The 20193-nt window shown below is 46.6% G+C and overlaps 1 non-coding gene across 1 annotated transcript; it reads left to right on the top strand.

The window, feature by feature from the left end:
* The first annotated feature begins 19915 nt into the window (after window positions 1-19915).
* TRNAP-UGG (transfer RNA proline (anticodon UGG)) lies at window positions 19916-19988 on the top strand. Its single transcript has one exon. It is a non-coding gene; the product is annotated as a tRNA-Pro (tRNA).
* Window positions 19989-20193: the final 205 nt, after the last annotated feature.

Here is a 20193-nt window from a genome sequence, read left to right as displayed (position 1 = left end):
GAGCTAATAGAAGGATACAGAACTGTGACACGAGTTGAGCTCCTCAAAAATTAATGTGGATTAGCTCAGCTAATCCAGTATATACAAAGCGAAAGATACCGGCATTCACTGTGTTCATTGGCGTTGGCGTTGATAATGTTCTAGACGGCGATGGCATTGAGCAAAGGAAGGGCGCATAACTGGCTCCCTGGATATGTGGACGCCTCATTCGTGCTTTGATTCGTGGTGAGAGAGAGATGTGGAATGAACGAATTAGCGCTGACAGCTTTGTGGCTTACATACGGCACTGCAGCAATACCTAGGCCGCAGCGTTCATTTGGCGATCAACCATTAACTGCCTGCGACCTCCCTGGGTGGCTGGGAAGGCGCGCTGCCTATCCAGTGTGCGGAAAGCAATCAAAGCAGGCTTTTGACACCAACGCCATGTACATGAAAGCGAGATTGAGGTCTCCACTGACCCACGGCGCTGGTTGTGTGCCTTTCCTTTCGTGAAAATGAACAGCCTTGGCAAAGTTGTCAACGCAAATGATTTATCGACTACTGATCCGGAGTTCCCGGGTTCGAACCCGACCGCGGCGGCTGCGTTTCTATGGAGGAAAAACGCTAAGGCGCCCGTGTGCTGTGCGATGTCAGTGCACGTTAAAGATCCCCAGGTGGTCGAAATTATTCCGGAGCCCTCCACTACGGCACCTCTTCTTCCTTTCTTCTTTCACTCCCTCCTTTATCTCTTCCCTTACGGCGCGGTTCAGGTGTCCAATGATATATGAGACAGATACTGCGCCATTTCCTTTCCCCCCAAACCAATTATTATTATTATTAAATGATTTCTATGAACGCCGTCGGCTAACTTGTTTTGTTTGGTTTTTGAGGAAAGGGAATGGCACAGTAACTGTCTCACATATCTCGGTGGGCACCCGAACCGTGCCGTAAAGGAAGGGATAAAAGGGGGGAGGCAAAGAAGAGAGAGAAAACTGAAAACTGAAAGTTGCATTTTGAGGAAAGGCGCGGCGCTGCGCAGTGGCGGAACACCTGTGGCTCGGTGTGACTTGGAAGCGAGAGAAAGAAGAGGACACGGAGTCGGCGGCGGCCACCTGCGCCGTGCGAGACGTCACTCGTACTCCGACATACGCCGGCTCACGCGAAGCGCAGTGTTGACTAGCGTAGTTAAGCTTTTCGCTTCAATATCACTCTGCCTTTACTTCTGGCACGCACTGCATGCATACATGTGCCCTGCACGTATAACGTTTCACTGTTATCTATATGCACTGCTAAAATGAGGTGGCGCGTTGTTGTGTCTTTTTATGAGAACTATTATACGCCATGCGAGAACACTCAGCAAACAATGCAGTAACAGTTAAAACTATTATTACATAAAGTGCGAAGCACAGAATAAACTGTGAAGAGGAAAATTTGTACGTCGTCTAATTACCACTACCCGATGACATGGCGATAACATTATTCGATTGCAAACTATTTATTTCGTCAGAAGGCAAAATGCAGATGGCCCGTGTTAGGTGGCTATGAGTCCACGGCAGACAGTGACCTGAGTAGCCCATTCAATGACCCTGGTTTGAACGCCAATGTCAGAGCTGACAACACGGCCTCCCATTGCTCGAGACTAGGAATTTGTATTACATTCCTGTGGCGGCTCCTCTTTACAGTTCTACAATATACAATTTTAAGTGTCTATTTCGGTTAGGTCTTCTAAATTTCACTGCTTCTAATCTCCCGCAATTTCGTGGGGTTTGCTGCACGCTCGTCTGATGAAGCTTCCGCGCGCGCACGGATGGAAGCTGATGAAGACCACGTTTTCAAACTACAGCCTGAAAGCCTGGCAGTTGGTACAGGCAAGATGTTAAATTTTTTCCAATCGATTGTTCATCTGAGGGAAGTGTATGAACCGACCGACTTTAAACCGGAGTGGCACTCTATCTTGGTGATGTGCTCAGCATTATCTCGCGTCCAGTGCTATGTTCCTTTGTCTTTTTGCGATGTGTTTCGTAGCGTTTCCTAAAAATCTTTGTAAATAATTTAGTTAATGTTAATGGAATATGTTTTCAATGTAATAGATACCGTGCTTTAAAAAGAGCTGTGGCGATGGCGCAGTGGTGTGAAGCAGCTGTCAGCGGAACTAATCTGTTCGGGCTGCCGCGGGTTGAGCTCCCGCTTCACCAGCAGTGAAGTTTTTTTTATTTCTTTAGTGCCTTCCCCTAGTGTGATGTTGGCTTTCCGCTGCAGTCCTAAAATAAAATAAAACATATTCTGGCTACTTGTTAATCAAATGAGTCGTTAAAATGCAGCATTTGGGCTGAATAATGATAATAACTAGCTCCCCGAGACTCGAGTGAACGATTCCTGTGGCTGCCATTTTAGTGCCCTAGCGCTTCCACTCCACCGAAAAGCGGTTGTCTGTCTGTCCGAACTAAGCCTGCTTGGCACGTGGGTAACCTTGCTCACGTGGCCTGGTTACGTCATCACAAGCTTCCCACCGGACTGTGAGCAAACTGCCCACCGTAGCAGTTAAATTAGTGATTAGTCACGAGAGATCCCTAAGGAACAACATGGGTCTCACATCGATGGCAGCACCTGCCATCGCAGGGAATTGGCGCGTAGTTTAACTCCTGCACCATGTATTTCATCACTTCCGCCAGGAGCGGAACGAGGACTTACAGGGATCTGTGAATGTAGAGAATGACCAATTCTACCGCAATACAAGTCCAAAATGGTGTAATATCACACAAACGTACATCATATGATATATCAACCAAAGTAAGCCAGTTCAGAGCAAGCAAAATCATAGAAAGTCAAGATAAACTATGAAAAACCAGGCCTAATGGTGCTAGCTCACGATAATTTGTGGCGAACCCTAAGCTAAACCGCCCGTAATATTTTTGCTTGCACACCTGCGCATTACCAAGACGCTGAGTGTCAATTCCCTATCATGCCTGCAAGAAGTTTGATTTATAAAATCAGGCGCGCTATTACGTGGTCACACGTCTCACCAGGGACAGTAATTACCAAGAGATGTTCCTGTTATTTGGAGAGCAGTACAACCTTTTTTTTTAGCGCCTCATGCAATGCAAGTCGGAGCGGGTGATGATTAAGACTAAGGAAGTTGAGCTGCTGCTTTATTTCCATGGTAAGACTACAGTGGTTGGCTTCGCCCACCAGACTTTGCGGCACCACTTTCCTATACCGCAATTCCAGCGAAAATAGCTAGTGGAAAGAACGTACAACTCCACTGAACTACTCACAGTGTGAATTAGAATTCCACACCCACGTCGCCAACACCCTTTGATTTGAGAGTGGAATTTTGTAGTAGCAATTTTTGCGCTGCAGCCAGTTCTTGGAAACCTTACTCAGCTGAAATTGGACTTCATTCCAGGAAACAAAGCTTAGAACTTGGGAATTCAACAGCCTTACTAAGTATAATTTCTACATTTTTTTACTCTACACACTGACCATCTGACTCGGGGCTGATAATGAAAATGTTGACTGCGGCACCACGGTTCCCGTTGGACCGGTGGCCACCCGCACGGCCCAGGAAGTGCCCCCTTGTTTGCGCACTGCACAGTGCTTTTCACCTAAGATTTTTCACAATTTTTACAAAGTGGGCTTTCTGAGTTAGAACGGCAGTTTTTTTGGCACAACATTATCAGCGATTTAGTGGTGGTGGTGAAAACTTTAATGGACACAGGGAGTTTAGGACATGCAGCTCCTTGGGCCCCCGCACGGCCCCACTGCACTCAAACGTTCATGTCCCGGATGCTCAGGACGATGGCAGCCCGGCCTGTGGCGACGGCTTGCTTGGCCGGGTCCTCAGAGTGCAGTAGGGTCTCCCAAGCCTCCCAAGTGGTAATGTGCTCCAGGCCCTGCGGCGGAGGATCTGCCTTGCAGAGGAAAATGACATGATCGAGAGTGGCTTTGGGGCGGTGGCAGAGGGTATCGGAGGGGTTTGTGTGGACTAGGTGATAGCGCGAATGTATATAAGAGGAGGGTAAGGTGCGTGTTTGGAGCCGCCTCCAAAGTGTGTGGTGATAATTGTCGAGGGAGGGGGGATGGGGTGGGGGGTAGAGCCGACGCTCGGATTTGCAGGCCTGCGTCAGTTCAATGAATGAAGGCGGTGTAGTACATCGCGGTGACGGAGAACGCGTGCGGCTCTTCGCCTTTCGTGTTAGACTGGCGTACCTCCAGACTGCAGAAAATATGTCTTCCCCGGTAACCTTCACCCTAAGGACTAGCGCATTAAAATGGGAATTCATAACGGGCTGCACAGACAAAAAGATTGGCAGTGGCTAGTTCGGCTATGCCGGGACATACGTAGCGAAAGCTAAGGCATGGCATGGTTAGCCTTGGTCAATCTTGATTGCAAGTCCAGGTTAGTCTGGTTGTCTAGCTATGTTGTCGCATTAAAGGCGACACAACGACACAACTGTGGTTGCGGCGCACGCGAGCTCTCATTTTCAATCCTCCAACATGTTATCAGGCATGCGAATCGAGCGCAACGACGAGGAACGCGGTGTGACGTCATACCAAACGGCGGCGGTGGCGAGCCGCGCGGTGTGACGTCATGCCAGATGGCGCGGCGAGCGCGCAAAGCGCAGTAACCGTCATTGCGAAGTCCTCCACTACGGCACCTCTTTCTTCTTTTCTTCTTTCACTCCCTCCTTTATCCCTTTCCTTACGGCGCTGTTCAGGTGTCCAACGATATATCAGACAAAAAAACCAATTATTTTTATTATTCTCACATATCTCGGTGGACACCCGAACCGCGACGTAAAGGAAGGGATAAAGGAGGGAGGGAGAGAAGAAAGAGAAAACTGAATTGGAAGTTGCATTTTGAGGAATGACGCGGCGAAGCGCAGCGGCGGAGCACCTGTGGCTCGGTGCTACTAGTGGCGCATGCGCAGTTGTGACTAGGGAGAGAGAAAGAGAAATATAAGCGGCGAGTTGCGCGTTGTGACTTCATGTGCCTCCTCGGAGTGCGGCCATGGCGTAATCCCAAGTTCGCGGCCAGTAGAGCTTACGCTTTAAAAATTTAGCCTGAGTACAGTTCGGGACACCGCCCTCGCCCTCAGACCGTGTATCGTGCCCTCCCTCGCCCTCACCTCATCATGCCTTCCTCCCTCGCCCTCACCTCACCATATCTTTCCTACCTCACCCTCGTCCTCACGAATTTTCATGCGCCGATCGTCCCTCACCCTCACCGAGTCAAATCATCATGAGGTGAGGGTGAGGACGCCCTCATGAGGGCTCACCCTCGTGAGGATGCCCACATGAGCAGGTGTCACAAAGAGGGCTGGTGGCACTAGAGATAAAACAGCCTAAATATGTCATAATTTTAATTTTCTTGCTTTTTACATACCCGCTGCGGGGGCTCAGTGGTTAGGGCACTCGACTACAGATCCGGAGTTTCCGGGTTCGAACCCGACCGCGGCTGCGGCGTTTTTATGGAGGAGAAACACCGAGGTGCCCGTGTGCTGTGCGATGTCAGTGCACGTTAAAGATCCCCATGTGGTCGAAATTATCCCGGAGCCCTCCACTACAGCACCTCTTCTTCCTTTCTTCTTTCACTCCCTTCTTTATCCCTTCCCTTACGGCGCGGTTCAGGTGTCCAACGATATATGAGACAGATACTGCACCATTTCCTTTCCCCAAAACCAATTATTATTATTATTATTATTATTATTATTATTATTATTATTATTATTATTATTATTTTCATTGACTTGCGGTCACGTAACAATATTTTTCGGCAATATTTGAATGATCATTCGTACGACCGCGAATTTTCAACTGATGCGGCTCCGCTTGCCTGACGTTTTAAGGCGAAAGCCTGTAGTGGCTCATACTCGCGCGTCCGGTGTAACGCTGACTTCCACGAATAACGCGGCAACTTATCAGGATAGCAGAAAACGAATGGTAGCATCAGATAGACGGGACAAAATTTAACCTCCATGGCAAGTTTGAAGACCGTAGAGTGAATGTTTAATTGATTAAATCCAAATATAGCGATAAACAAAAACAAAAGCGTCGATATAGCGCGGGCGTCGATATAGCAGCTCGAGAGGGTGACGTCACGCACGAGGTCGTCATGACAAATGCGCGCGCGCTGGTGGCGCCACCTGCGCGCCACCACAGAGAAGCCAGAAGCCAGAGAAGAAGAGAAGGAGGAGGAGGCCAGAAAAGCAGACAGGTTCAGGTTCAGAAACATAGCAGTCACACCATAATGCGATGCAGCGTCAGAGACGGCTGACCATGATGCACAATCATGGTGCTGATATGAAGTATGTGGTGAAAGTACACTATGAAAGTGGCAATTACTTTGAGCAGCAAAAGACTTAGGCCTCTGGACGTTCAAGAGGAGCTGCTGCTGTTCTCTGCTTCTCGTGGTGGTTCCGGCTTGGTCACCATTGGTGATCCCATAGTACATTGTGGGGTTTTGGTCAAGGCGTAGGTTAAGGCGCAGTTCATGTGAACCTGAGGGTGCGTTTTGCTGAGAGATGTCGTGGACTTCCCCAGGTGGAGGGTTGGTAGCTTTGTTTGCTAGCTTGCCAGTCCAAAGCCTGCTGCTTGAGTCCTTAAAAAAATGGCATTGATGCAATTCCCGTAGCTCTCGTCCCAATCGGTGAGGTTGCGATCAAAATGAGAACCCCCAAACTAATTCAACAGCAGCCAAGATCATTGACTGCCCATTATCGGCAGATCTCTGAACTGCGTCCATTTGACTGTCGATGCATTGTGTGCAAGTCCTCAGACATCGCTTGTGTTGCTGACTTGCTTCAGTGCAAAATTTTCAGCTCACTGCCATTGAAAGCATTCATTCCCGTACAGCTTGCATGTGTCAAGGGTATCGTACGAGGTGTCGACCCAGCATCGTCCGCAGAAGAAATTATTGAAGAATTTCAGGATGCAGGAGCTGGGTCCGTTTTAGTCTACCGCTGCTGTAGAGAGGTAAACGGCTCGCGTTTTGCTACTGAGTCTGTAATAACAACTTTTGCTTGCTCTTCCTGCCCTGCTGAACTAAAATCTGGACGGTTGTTTACCATGTGGATACTCTAGAACCCCACCCTCTTCAATGCACCAACTGCTGGTGGTTCAGGCATAGCAGCAAAGCGTGCAAGTCGGAGACCCGCTGCTGTTTATGTGCAGAAGGTCATTCTGCTGATAACTGCACCTCAGAGCAGCCTCATTGTTGCCTCTGCAGCAACATTCACTCAGCTGATGATGCCGACTGCGCAAAACGTAGTGAAGAGCGTAGCTTGTTGGACATTATCAAAGAGATGCTTGCGCTGCTCTTAACAGGAAAAAAGAATCATACGCTAGTCGTGTGCGCGCTTCTTTTGGGGACATTGAGTCCAACTTGACTGCCTCAATTGTGGCCGCAGTAGAACAAGCCCTTAATAATGCGGTTGAGCGAATGCTAAACACTGTTTCTGAGGCGTTGGCTTAGTTTGTTGGAGTTCAATCTGTGTCACCATCAACATCCGTCCTGGCAGCAACGCCTGCATCTGTTTCAACTTGTGCAGTTTGTGCTAGCCGCTCTACATCACCTCCTGATGCTCCCCAGGTCCCACCTAACGTCTCTGTTCCTAGCAGTGAATGTCGCACTGACATCTGCACAACAGATGTCCAAATGTCATGCTCTACACAGAAGCGCCGTGCACATGCTTCCTCGTCACCATCTAATTCTAGTTCTCCACGGATGAAAGCTAAGAAAGGACCACCCAAACTTCTTCCCCATGCTGATATCCTTAAAGAGGCGGTTTCTGCCTTTTTAATTGGTAAATAATCATGGCTGGTCTCAAAGTGTTTCAATGAAATTGCCGATCCGTATTGTCTTCTCCTCCAGATCTACAAATACTTATTCACAAACATAAACCTGATATTGTGCTTTTACAGGAAACTTGGTTATCACATTATAAATCTTCAATGAGAAACTTTCGAGTTTTCAGGTCAGATCTAAATGTTCCCAGGGGAGGTGGATTGGTAACCATGCTATCTAAACATTTATGTCATCAAGCAATTACCTCTAAGAAAATTCTTCTCCCTGACTGTGAGCTTTTAGCGATCAAAATTTGATTTCCGCATTGTGCCGATATTACAATTGCTAATGTGTATATTTCTTTAGTTGTACACAGAACAGACTGTTTAGACAGCTTGGTGACTGGCACAAGCAGTGCAGTCATCGCAGGAGATTTCAATTTTCACCATAGTGACTGGGGAAGTCGTACTGATTCCTGTGGCCAGCTTCTCTGGTCGTGGCTGTCTGCAAATGCTGTACGCTGCTGCAATTCTAGAGAAATAATGTTTATGCGAGGGGTTGCTCACTCAGCATTTGACTTAATATTATCAGCAGGTAGGTTAGAGGTGACTGGTCGACAGGCGATTCGGGTACATCAAGTGATCACCTTCCTATAACCTTCACTATCCGGTTTTCTCCGCTCAAAACTAGTTGTGTAACTCTTAAATTTGTCAACCACAATATTAATAAAAATCTGATGGCCGCTTCATTTTTCTCTATAGTTAGTAAAAGCCAGGATGACAGAGCTCAGCAGACGGTTTCAATTTTGCGAAATGCAGTAGGCCACTCAATATTCACTGTGCCCGCAGCAGTCTTTAATAAACAGCAGTGTCTTTGGTGGACAGAACAGTGTGAGAAGGCCTATCGTCGCAGAAAAGCGACCTGGAAGATGCTATCCTGAAACCAGAGTCCAGCTAACTGGTTAAATTACAAATTCTTCTCTGCATCTTTCAAAAGAACAACTGCAAAAGCCAAGAAGGAGTATAACCAAAATTTAAACACATCTGTCAAATCCTCGTATTCGGAACGCCCAGTATAAGTTAATGAATGGCACGTAACAAGAGTTCTGCAGTCTCTTTACTCACTAGTTCAACAATGTTATCACCACAAAAGGCTCAGGAAACCCTGGAGCGTATTGCTCAGGGATTGGCGTTAGGCTTCCAGACGCAGAGAAACGTCCCTTTGTGCACAATTTCACCCTCTTCTGATTACACTGAGGTTTACGCACCAGAGCTCCTTTCAGTCCTGGCAATGTTGCATCCTGCAGCTCCTGGACCAGATGGTGTCACTGTTGGTATGATTAAAATTTTAGCCCATGTTTTTACAAGCGACCTTTTAGATATGGTCAATGCTTCGTTGGAAAATGCATGGATTCCAAGCATTTGGAAGACAGCAAAAATTTTTTTATTCATGTAAGATGCAGTAAAAGGATACGTCTTAGATAATATTCGACGAATTGCGCTGACTTCAAATTTAGTCAAATTAATAGAAAGAATAGTGCACAGTCGCCTCACAAAACATGTTCATGATGTCAACGGTCTAAGCTCAGCCCAGATTGCCTTTCATCGCGGATGCTCTATATGGTCCGCGCATGTGGATCTAGAGAGCAGAATCCGGCTCTCGCTACGCAGAAGGGAAGTTCCAGCTTTGAACACTCTTGATGTAGCAAAGGCCTATGACAGTGTAGAACATACTATTTTACTTAACAGACTCGCTCATTTACATCCTCCAACCTACAATTATGCGTGGATATCTGAATTTCTCAAGGACAGATACTTTTACTGCACTGAGGGAACCCTATGTTCTAATACATATTATCAATCAAGAGGTGTGCCGCAAGGATCGGTGCTATCCCCGCTGCTTTTTAATATTTTGGTCAGTGGCATCCCCATTCGTCCTGATATAACAGTTTTTGGGTATGCAGATGGCATAGCTTTTTGCGCCTCGGCCAGGGATATTAATTCCCTTTACCAGATTCTGCAGGGATATTTGGATGCTCTTGGAGTATGGTTGCAGGGTATTAGTTTCTCCCTGAATGTAGACAAATGCGGCGTTTTGGTATTTCCTCCAGACACGCCTATGCACATTTCATTAGTTCATCGTTCTAACCAGATTCTACAAGTGGAATTCGTAAAATATCTACGTGTTACTTATCACCCAGCATTAGATTGGAGCCTTCATATAAAGAACAATGCGTTTCAAGGAGAACGCGCTCTAGGCCGGCTGACAAGAATCGCCAATAAAAAGTTTGGGATGCGCCGCGGCATGTTATTGTTACAATACAAAGCCTACGTAAGACCTATACTTGAACTTGGTTGCATGCTTTTCTCTAGTAGCGCAAGCTACAATATTCAACCCTTAATCTTACTGGAAAGGCGCGCTCTACGTCTCTGCCTTGGGCTCCCAAAATCAGTTTGAAACGCCTTGCTTTATCTGGAAGCCCGTATCCATGATCTAAATTCCCGCTTTCAGATACTCACGGTGCGAACCTTTCTCAGGTCGACGAACCCGGTGACTAATGTCAGCACTCCAATTTATGTGTCTCAGCCGGCCTTATTCTTTTCTCATCATTGGCCACGGTATCAAATGCCACAAATTATGTTAGCAGAGAACCTTTTAACACCGATTGGTGTTGATCTCAGTTCTTTGCAGTGGGTTGATGACACGCCGGCAGCAGTGGAATTCCATTTTGACCACATCTTCCCATTTGATGCGAAACGCATGTCCGTAACATTTTAAACGGTCTTCTCTCTGATCACATAGAGGGATACCCCCACCATACAATGCTCTCTACCGACGCCTCCGTCAACTGCCAAAAAGCTGCAGTCGGCATCTTTTCACAGGATTTTACATGGAGCTATTCTGTCCGCATCCCAGATTATATTCCTATATTCTTTGCGAAATTTTTGCCTCTTGGAATGACCCTGCACCAAATTTCATGTCATGTGTCTCACGTTATTATCCTCGCTGATTGTTTGTCAGTTTTAGCCTCTCTTGAAACTTGAAACAGGAAGTTTTTTTGAGCCGTTTTCTGCGATTTTTCGTCCCATGCACTTTGAAGGAGGTTCGTTTTGTCTGGGTCCCTGGCCATGCTGGTATTCATTCAAATGAGGTGGCTGATTACTTAGCAAGGTCGGCTCTTGACGGGCCAGTGACACATCCCGTCCCGAATATCAGCCTGCTGGCGATTTCCAGGTGTCAGCGGCTCCAACACATATGAGCCAGGTTACGTGATCCCTTATAAATACCACTAATTATCAGCACTTAGCATATAACTGGAATGTCAATTTGTGTAAAACTAGGCTGTGTGAGGTAGCAATGACGTGGTTGCGATGCAGGATTCCCAGTTTGAATTTACATCTATGCAGGTGTGGGTTGACACCGACAAACCTATGTGATGCATGCGGGGAGGTTGAATCTGTAGACCATTTTCTCCTTTGCTGTCCAAAGTTCGCACTTCAGAGGAAGATTTACCTGGAGGTCCCTCTCTCCAAGTTAGGGCTCCCGTTATCTCTTCCAGTGTTATTATCGTTTGGTGTGAGCGCCAAATGATTTGCATTGGGTTCAATTTGGGGGAATCTTTATGATTACATAATTGCTACTGGTCGGTTGATTTGCTAATTCTTTTAATATTCTTCGAGCTCTTCTTTTTTCACCAAAATTCTGTCTGTTATTTAACTTTAAATATTCTTCTGTCGTTTATTCGATACATTTTTCAAAAATTCACGCTTGGTGCTATAATTTTGCAGTAATATCCTATGTAAATTTCTTCTTTTATCCAACTACACCTTGGACAATCCCACCGCGTGAGTATGTGTCATATTTATTGTGGTAAAGAAGAAGAATAAGCATACAAAAAATTTCGTTGTGGCTCTTATCGGATGCTTCAGAGGGCGCACACTGGCTCCTCGATGGCGAACCGTTGCACAATAAATAGAGCTCTCGAAACCGCCAAAATGACATTCCTTATCTCTCCTAGTCATCTTGCCAGCGTGCAACCTCTTCATGATGCTGTCTGAGCACTGGCACTCCCTCCATCACGCAAATCGAAACCCTCCAGGAGACAAGCCTGCCTGTGTTTGCTATGCCAGTGGAGCCGAATTACCGTGTTGAACTACCGTGACTCCAAACCTCTTCTTTCCGGTACCGCATCCTGCAAAGCGCCGGTTTTGCTGATGGTCGCGGTGTAGCCGTCGTGGCCCGTCCACACCCTTTGGCACTACCCGCCACTTGTGTAGGCAGACGACCTTATCCAACGCACACGCATCACGTTCCCCGTTAAGTCATTGCCAAAGATGGCTGGCGTTTTAGTATTGTTACGCATGAAATATTGTGCAAAACCACAATTTATTGCAAATGGACACCACCGCCACGAACCTGAAAGAGCGATTGAGGTGAACACTGACACAGGGAGCCAGTTATGCGCGTTTTTAACTTTTTCATTGTCAATGCCAATTCACCCAATGTACGCCAGCGGCCTTTGCTCCAGGGCCGTGTTTCTGCAGCGATGTCGTCAAAGATAACGCGTATAGCTCTAGTGCCTTGTTTCTGCCACAGCGTTGTCCACGCCAACGCATGCAGCGCGCATCTCTACGTGACTACTTCCACATAGCTGAAACCACGAAAATAAGTTTGATAGCATTACTATTTTATGAAGAAGACTATGTGCAATGAACAACACGACAATATGTTGCAGCTTCACACGAGGCGTGTTCGGCCGCGGCGACAGTCTAAATCGAACGGCCCCTCAATCCAACCTACATATTGGCCGAACAGTTCGACAGTTTTGCAGCAACTCTCAGACACAGCTTTAAATACTTCGAATTGCCCTTGCGAATGCCTTTCTTAGTGTCCGACACATTTTTCTTCTCTCATTTTTACAGCACGTTAATCTTGGTTTAATTGCTTACGAGCGAATGCGTCCTTGCTGCACTAATTGCTCCACGCTTTTGATCATAAATGATCCTCTTTCACAACCCGTGTCCAACTACTCGTCTGTCAAACACGGTGTCCATTATCGCCACTTCTTTTTGCACTCTAGCTAAAACCGCTATGTATGAGTATTCTGCAGTGCAGTGCCATTCGAGGTTTCTGAATACTAGACATTGAGCTCGAAGTACTAACTTATGCAGATTATCTGCCGTATTTCTGCGCAGAAAAGCCTAGCGTGGCATGCCTCGCTTAGCTGAGAAGTTTGGCACAGTTCCGGGTGCCGCGATGAACCGTTCCAAGGGTTGCGGTCGGTGGCTTGGATTGTGGAGATCGACACCAGCCGAATATGCTGGCGTGGCATGGAGGTGTGTAACGCCCAGGTACCTTGGCGTACCACTAAGCGCGTACAGACACAGTGAACACGGAAGGATCACGTGTACTGGCTCTACAGCGCTATGCTCAGACATTTGTCCCACATGGTCTGTCAATATTTGGCAAGGCTACTGCCTTAACTTGTTTCTAGCAACAAGAATGCATTGCTTTACAGATTATTCACTGCGCCAGGATCTCCATTCACTGCTTTCGCAGAGTTTTTGCAACTTTTCTTTGAGGTTCTTTCATGGAACCCCAGCGACGTGGTTATCTTATCCGGCCTGTCAGCGCGGGTGGGCTAAGTTTAGTCTGCCTTTATGTGCTGCAGATTGTTGCCCGCTGTATGTTTTTCGCGACACGTGGGCATACCAGAAGATAGACGTGGTGCCCGTTATATCAAACCCGAGTGCGGAGCAATGGGAGGGAGTGCTCTCCAGCGATCGCTGGGTCGACCAAGAAGGTCTGATTCGGCGAGCACAACTGGCAGCAGCATCCAGCGGAGCCCTGGACTGAGGGCAACCGACCGTTCTGCAAAAAGATGGACGAAGCCATCTGAAGACCGCAGAAGACAGCGAATCTAGAGCTCAATACAGTTTTCACTCACTCACTCACTCGCGACACCCGATAGTTGGAGCATTCTTAAAGACAAAATTAGTTAATGATTAGCCCCCATTTATTGATCGTTCAATTTCATTGACCGATTTTGTTTAAGGAGGTTTATGCACGAGGTATAATTTGCTGTTTTTTTTTGGCAGTTCTTTTTTAAAACAGTTTTTATTTTCAATGGCGCGAAAACGCTTGTAGAAAGGCTTGATTTCGATGCTTTTCTCTCCTCCTATTTACGGCTCGATGTACTTTGGATTTCCAGGAAAAGACGTCTTTACGCGAATGCGAAATATGTTCCTTTCACATTGCACTAAGGCCTACTTCTACAAGTTGAAAACGGAAACATTTCCCGTGAAGGCTTGGCTACAGAAAAAGGACATTTTTGTGTAATCAGGGAATTGTCGCCTCTTTGATGTTCCTGAAACAATTGCAAGGGCGCGATTATGTTCAGGGATGTGTTGCGACGGATTTTGAAAAAGCGAATTTATTTGACTTCTTCTACCATTCGATACCACACCAGAGTTCAATATGCTGATGAACCTCTTGATACAAAGCATATACACAGATAACTATATCCCGTCGACTATGAGCGCATAGCAATTTGAGCCCCGGGCGAGCAGCGGGATGTTATGACGTCATATTGGCTTCATCTAGAGACGCCTGCCAGTGGCGGTGGTACGGTAAAAAAAATGTCGCTTGCCTCAGCCCCGTCCTGTTGTGTAGTTTTGCACCTCACGACGCAAACAACTATTAATGTCATATCAATGCCTTCCTAACACTGATTCTCCTTCCGGATGGTAGGTGCGGGGATAGGTGTGGGGGAAAAGGTGGATCGTATCGCCTTCCCACTAGTCAGTGTTTAGATCTGTTCATCTGAAACACATGCAATCCTCTATTTCGTGTGTACATCACTTGTTTGAAACGCAGGACATCTCAGCAACGCTCCAGTCGACAGGCAGCCAGCTTATGCTTAAATGGTTCCCAATGAAAAGAACACGTGGTAGGCTTCTACGCACGCTTCATGGTGCAGCAAGAAGGTAAGACATATGCCTTAAAGCAGTTGGCAGTGATTGTTAGCGTTCTGTTTCGCTCGAGAGTTTTACGTCATTCCATGCGAGGTAGCGAAACTATTCACGCTGCTGTGAACTGTATGGACCAAGTCTGACTGCGAGAACGCGCCGGCTGAGTGCGTATGAAGGGCGCCAATGCGTGGCGAACGAGAAAATCTGCCGTAAAGCGCACAGTAGAAATGAAAATGAAAATTTGTTTTTGGGGAAAAGAAATGGCGCAGTATCTGTCTCGTCAATCAGCGGACACCTGAACCGCGCTTTAAGGGAAGAGATAAAGGAGGGACTAAGAGAAGAAAGGAAGAGAGAGTTGCCGTACTGCAGGGCTCCGGAATAATTTCGACCACCTGGGGATCTTTAACGTGCACTGAGATCGCACAGCACACGGGCGCCTTGGCGTTTCGCACAGTAGACCCTAACTGGGAAACACGGCAGGTTAAGTGATATACATTGAGAAGAGACGTGTGGTGCGACCAAGACATAGACAGAGAGGATACACGCGCCCACCGCTATCTTCTAACAATAGGAACATAGCGCTGTTTGTGTGCGTGTATGTGTGTGTGTGTTCCTTCCTGCTTGGCGTCCGTTGATTGGCTGTCGTTCTCAAGTATGTCACACCAACTGGCTCAGAAACAAGTCCTTCTGCCTCAAAGTTGTTCTGAGGCGCGGCACCTTCACTCCTGAGCTGCGATATATATGACCAACTTGCGCAATCAGCATATATCTTGTTAGTATTTCATGCGTCATAGATCCCCCGTGCCGGTAAGCTAATTATCGCAGCTTTCTGTCATCGTACACTTTTATTAAAGGCATCAAAAACTTAGAATGCCTAGACAGAGTGCATGGTTTTCTGGGTTGCTGCCGAACAGTCGAGTTTCCAGCCGGTATTTTCACGTTCTTTTTCCTTTCCTATCTTTTATAATAGCGATAATAATAATAACTGCAACAATAATTAGAATAACTTTCCCGCCGTGGAAAGCTGCACTCCAGGAAGTGCGTACAATGTACAGGCCACAAATAGGAGTGCAGATATCCGGTTATACCTCCCACGGAGGCGGACAGATGCAGGTGTTTGCGTTAAAGCGAGAAACGCAGATTTCACCATGGCTGCATGGACTGGATACACAGAGGTTCCGGTTCAGGATCTGCAAATAGGAGTGCATTCGAATTAAGGTTTATACTTAGCGTCACGGAAACGTTAAAGTTGCCAGGTCACTAACGCCACCAACGGGCGCTTAGAGAAAAATACTTTAGAGAAAGATTTTCCTTCGAACATCTCCACGCCGTGCGCACTGAACGTGAAAACTGCAGAAGCCTTACTAGTCTCAGTTATTTCAAGTATTCAAAGTTGTGACAGTGTAGAATGGTGACAGGACTTATCGAAAAGGAAAATTATGAACACAGTGGGCCCGATGTGCTAGGTTTTGTTTCAAACAGAAAAAAACCTGAACTACTACATTTAATGCGCATTAAATGAATACGAAGCTCCCGTATTACCACGTAAGTATCAAAACACATGTTTTGTTGCTCATAATGTTTCAGAAAGTTGTTGCAAAGATATGTTTTTTCGTCTGTGAGCACACAGAACGTTTGCTGTGGGAGTTGACGACGCATGAACACTCTTTTGTTCACGTTAGTCCAAGCTGAACTGAACACTCATGCCCAGGAATTGTGGACAGGCGCATTTTTCCACGGGAAGTTGTTTATGAGTGACATTTTTCGCATATCTTAAGCTTGCATCATAACGATCATCATATCTGCACATCTCTCCTCAGGCCACTTGCAGTTTTTTAATATTTAGGGTGAAAACCGCGTTCATTTCTTTTTTAGGAGTATTAACTGTACGGCGCGAGCGCAGGACGGACTTTAAAAGCAAGATTCTGCTACCCATATGAAAATTAGACCATTCTCATTAGTATGTCCATAACAGCGCTAGACTGTTGAACAAAGTAATGTTCAACAGTCTAGCAAGGATACAGCAGTTCACAATTGGCAGCGAGGGCCTGGAAGTGGTAAAGGAATACGTCTACTTAAGGCAGGTAGTGAAAACTGATCCGGGTCATAAGAGGGAAATAACTATAAGAAAAAGAATGGGGTGGAGCGCATATGGCAGGCTCTCTCAGATCATGAATGGCAGTTTACCAATATCCCTAAAGAGAAAAGTGTACAACAGCATAATCTTACCGGTAGTTACCTACGGGGCAGAAACGTGGAGGCTAACCAAAAGAGTTCAGCTTAGGTTAAGAACAACGCAGCGAGCCATTGAAAGAAAAATGATATGTGCAAACTTAAGAGACCGGAAGCGGGCAGAGTGGGTGAGGGAACAAAGGCGGGTTAATGACTTCCTAGTCGAAATCAAGAGGAAGAAATGGGCTTGGGCAGGACATGTAATGCGAAGGCAAGATAACCGCTCGTCCTTAAGAGTAACGGAGTGGATTCCAAGAGAAAGTAAGCGTATCAGGGGGCGGCAGAAGGTTAGGTGGGCAGGTGAGATTAAGAAGTTTGCAGGCAAAGGGTGGATGCAGCTGGCAAAGTATGGGTTAATCGGAGAGACATTGGAGAGGCCTTTGCCCTACAGTGGATGCAGTAAGGCTGCTGCTGATGATTATGAACACCACTTTACAATACTCTATGGTTGCCTGAAAATTAAGTGATATTCAAGAAAGCTGGACTTGACTACCTCATGTCCAAGGCGCTGCGCTCTTATTCCATGTCATTCGGGTTACTGTAGTGTGATGTCTGTGTGTTGACAAGGTTCGGGTCCAAAAAATTCCTCAGAAAAATTACGTATTACACCGCCATTCAAACTTCTTCTGTTTCTTCCGCGACGGCTTCAGAAAGCAATGGTTCAGCGTCATAGTTCTCTAATATTATTTGAGATTAAGAAACTTCAAATCAAAAAATTAGAGTGTCCGGTGCCCATATCTTGGAGGCCAGAAGACGGTGGTGACACTATTGAGCATTACAGTTAGCTTCCTGTCGCGAAAAGCGAGCTTGTTTTAGGTGTTCGGAGCTTCCATGAGCAGTTGATTTTACTACCGTAAGTTGCTCTGGATTGAGCTGTGCGCCAAATTTTGGGCTAATCTCAGTTCTAGATTTTATACATAGGCCCCATGGGGACACGTGTGGAGCACCCACAGCAAAAAAGCAGCCCGCTGGGGTTGGCGTGCCCCGGCTGCAGAGCCATGCCAGCGTGGAAGAAAAGCTGCCAAGATCCAAGACATAGACGTGAACGTGACATGCGTGTTTGTTGACATCAATATGCGTTGGCATAAAGGGGTGCAAAAATAAAAAAAGCAGCGAAAAAAATTTGGTACCAAGCGGGAAAAGTTTCCCGGAAAGAAGACCTTACGACTCGGAGTCTTCTCGCGGATGTCTTAACAAGATTGATCTGGAACGAAACGCAAAGAGTAACGAAGAAAGAGGATATCACAGGGAGTGACGTCACTGTACCTTGAGCACACTGAGAGACCATTTACAGGTCTTCGCAGGCTTCGGGTCACGTCCGTTTCTGACTGCTGAATCTGTACCAAGAATAGAATCTCAGGTGCACATAGTGTTGAGTGCCAAAACTTGCGGCCACACGACGAAAAAAAAATGGCGATGGTTTGTTAGCTTGCGTTAAGTACAATTAACTCATTCGTTTGAAGTAAGGAAATAATTCTTCCAGCTTTTATTTTTCATTCCTACGAAATCCTCGCCCGCTGAGGATAAAACACTAAAGCGGAAGCATATTTCTGTGGCCATCGAATTAATTGCTGGAGCTTATTCATAAGGTTTAACAATGGAAAGAAAACTTGAAATAATAAGTGACGAATATGAAGTCTTGATTGCGTTTGATGGTCTGTATCTAAAGAGCTCAGAACTTCAGTATCAGGAAAGCTACGGGACACCAATGAGTAGGAATGGTTCGAGTGGTTTATGAGACGCACAAAGAGGGATATCCTCGTGCAACATTTTTCTGATGTGGGAATGGACTCGGCTGCAGTCAGTCCACAAAGCGAGAGATGGCAATCATAGAATATACCTGTTCATACCTGACTCTGCAGTGCCTGTAGTTTGCTGCTAGACTGGCTAACTTCTGTACGAAGCGTCTGAACAGCTTCGACCGTTTCTGCATGTGCTTGATGCTGTAAGAGAATAATAAAAAAGGCAATTCTTAGCTGCATTTGATCAGAAAAAAGTATCAAGGAATAAAGACATAATTAAGAGCTTATTTGTCTACCGGAACAAAGGAAAGAAGGTATCAGCACCTCAGTTTCGTGTAATCTGTACGAGAGTCCGCGTTACCAGTCCGATCTGTAAGTGAAGAGGAATATGAAAGAATGTTTAGCGGAGGTCTTCGATACAAAAAAAATTGACGGTCGGTTTGCGTAGATCGGCTAAATGCGAATTAGGTACGCTAGCACTTCGATGTTCGCTTCGGCTCCGGTGTTCGGATCCATTGTTCACGGATGAAACTTGCTCCGATAGCGATAATGAGCGATAACATATGCGGAAATGGACATTGTATTTTTTATATTCATAGATTTCTGGGAGTCCTCGTGCCACTCCTAGAACAGTGGTGTAGCGATGAAGCGATGGGCCACTGCCCTGCGATGACAGGGGCTGCCATCGGTGGGGCTTGCCAGACCGCGTCGCACACGCCGAGGCCACGAAAGCCCAGCTAGAATTGTGGGAACGACTGGGTAGCCGGTCCGAAGAACTGGAAGAATACCTTGAGCGACAATCGTCCAGATAGAGCCACTTCCACCCCAGCAACAGTGAACAGCGACTGCTGCTGACCATTCAACGACGGCCCCCTACAGATTAGAAACATTCCCCTGTGCACTATGGTTTCGTTGACTGCTGGCTTCCTTAATATGTTTGTCAAACGAGCCCCTCACTTCATTTTCCTTGTTTGCTAATAGCTTAACGGGGGTCTCGGTTCTGGCAGTCTTGATGCCATAGGTAGCATAAGAGGGTTCTCGCACAGTTTCCGCCCTCGCCATTAGATCACGTTCTACGTCACATTCGCGGTACTACAGGACATGCTACATCCACCGCTATGAACGAGGGTGGCGCTGGTGAACACTCTCAAGGTTCGCTTATACGCAAGACATAAATACGCACGAAAGCAGCAGATTTGACAGCCGTCGCCGTAGCTCAGTTGGTAGAGCACCGGACGTGGTATTCGGAGGTCGTGGGTTCGGATCCCACCGGCGGCATGGTTTTTTTTCTGCTGCGGTGTGGCCACCAGGTGTGGCCGCTGCGGAAGATTGATTCTTTTTCTTATGACACAAACTCGGAATACGGCCCGTAGTTATAGTGTGGGGTTCACCACGACGCCAGAAACTGGTCCATAAGGCCAGAAGAATGTACCATGAATTTAGCAGTCTCATTGTACTTACTTTTGCAAGTAGCTCTGAACGT

This window comes from Amblyomma americanum, chromosome 6 (assembly GCF_052857255.1).
Source record: "Amblyomma americanum isolate KBUSLIRL-KWMA chromosome 6, ASM5285725v1, whole genome shotgun sequence".
NCBI classification, from domain to species: Eukaryota; Metazoa; Arthropoda; class Arachnida; order Ixodida; family Ixodidae; genus Amblyomma; species Amblyomma americanum.
This window is presented reverse-complemented; position numbering and strand designations above follow the sequence as displayed.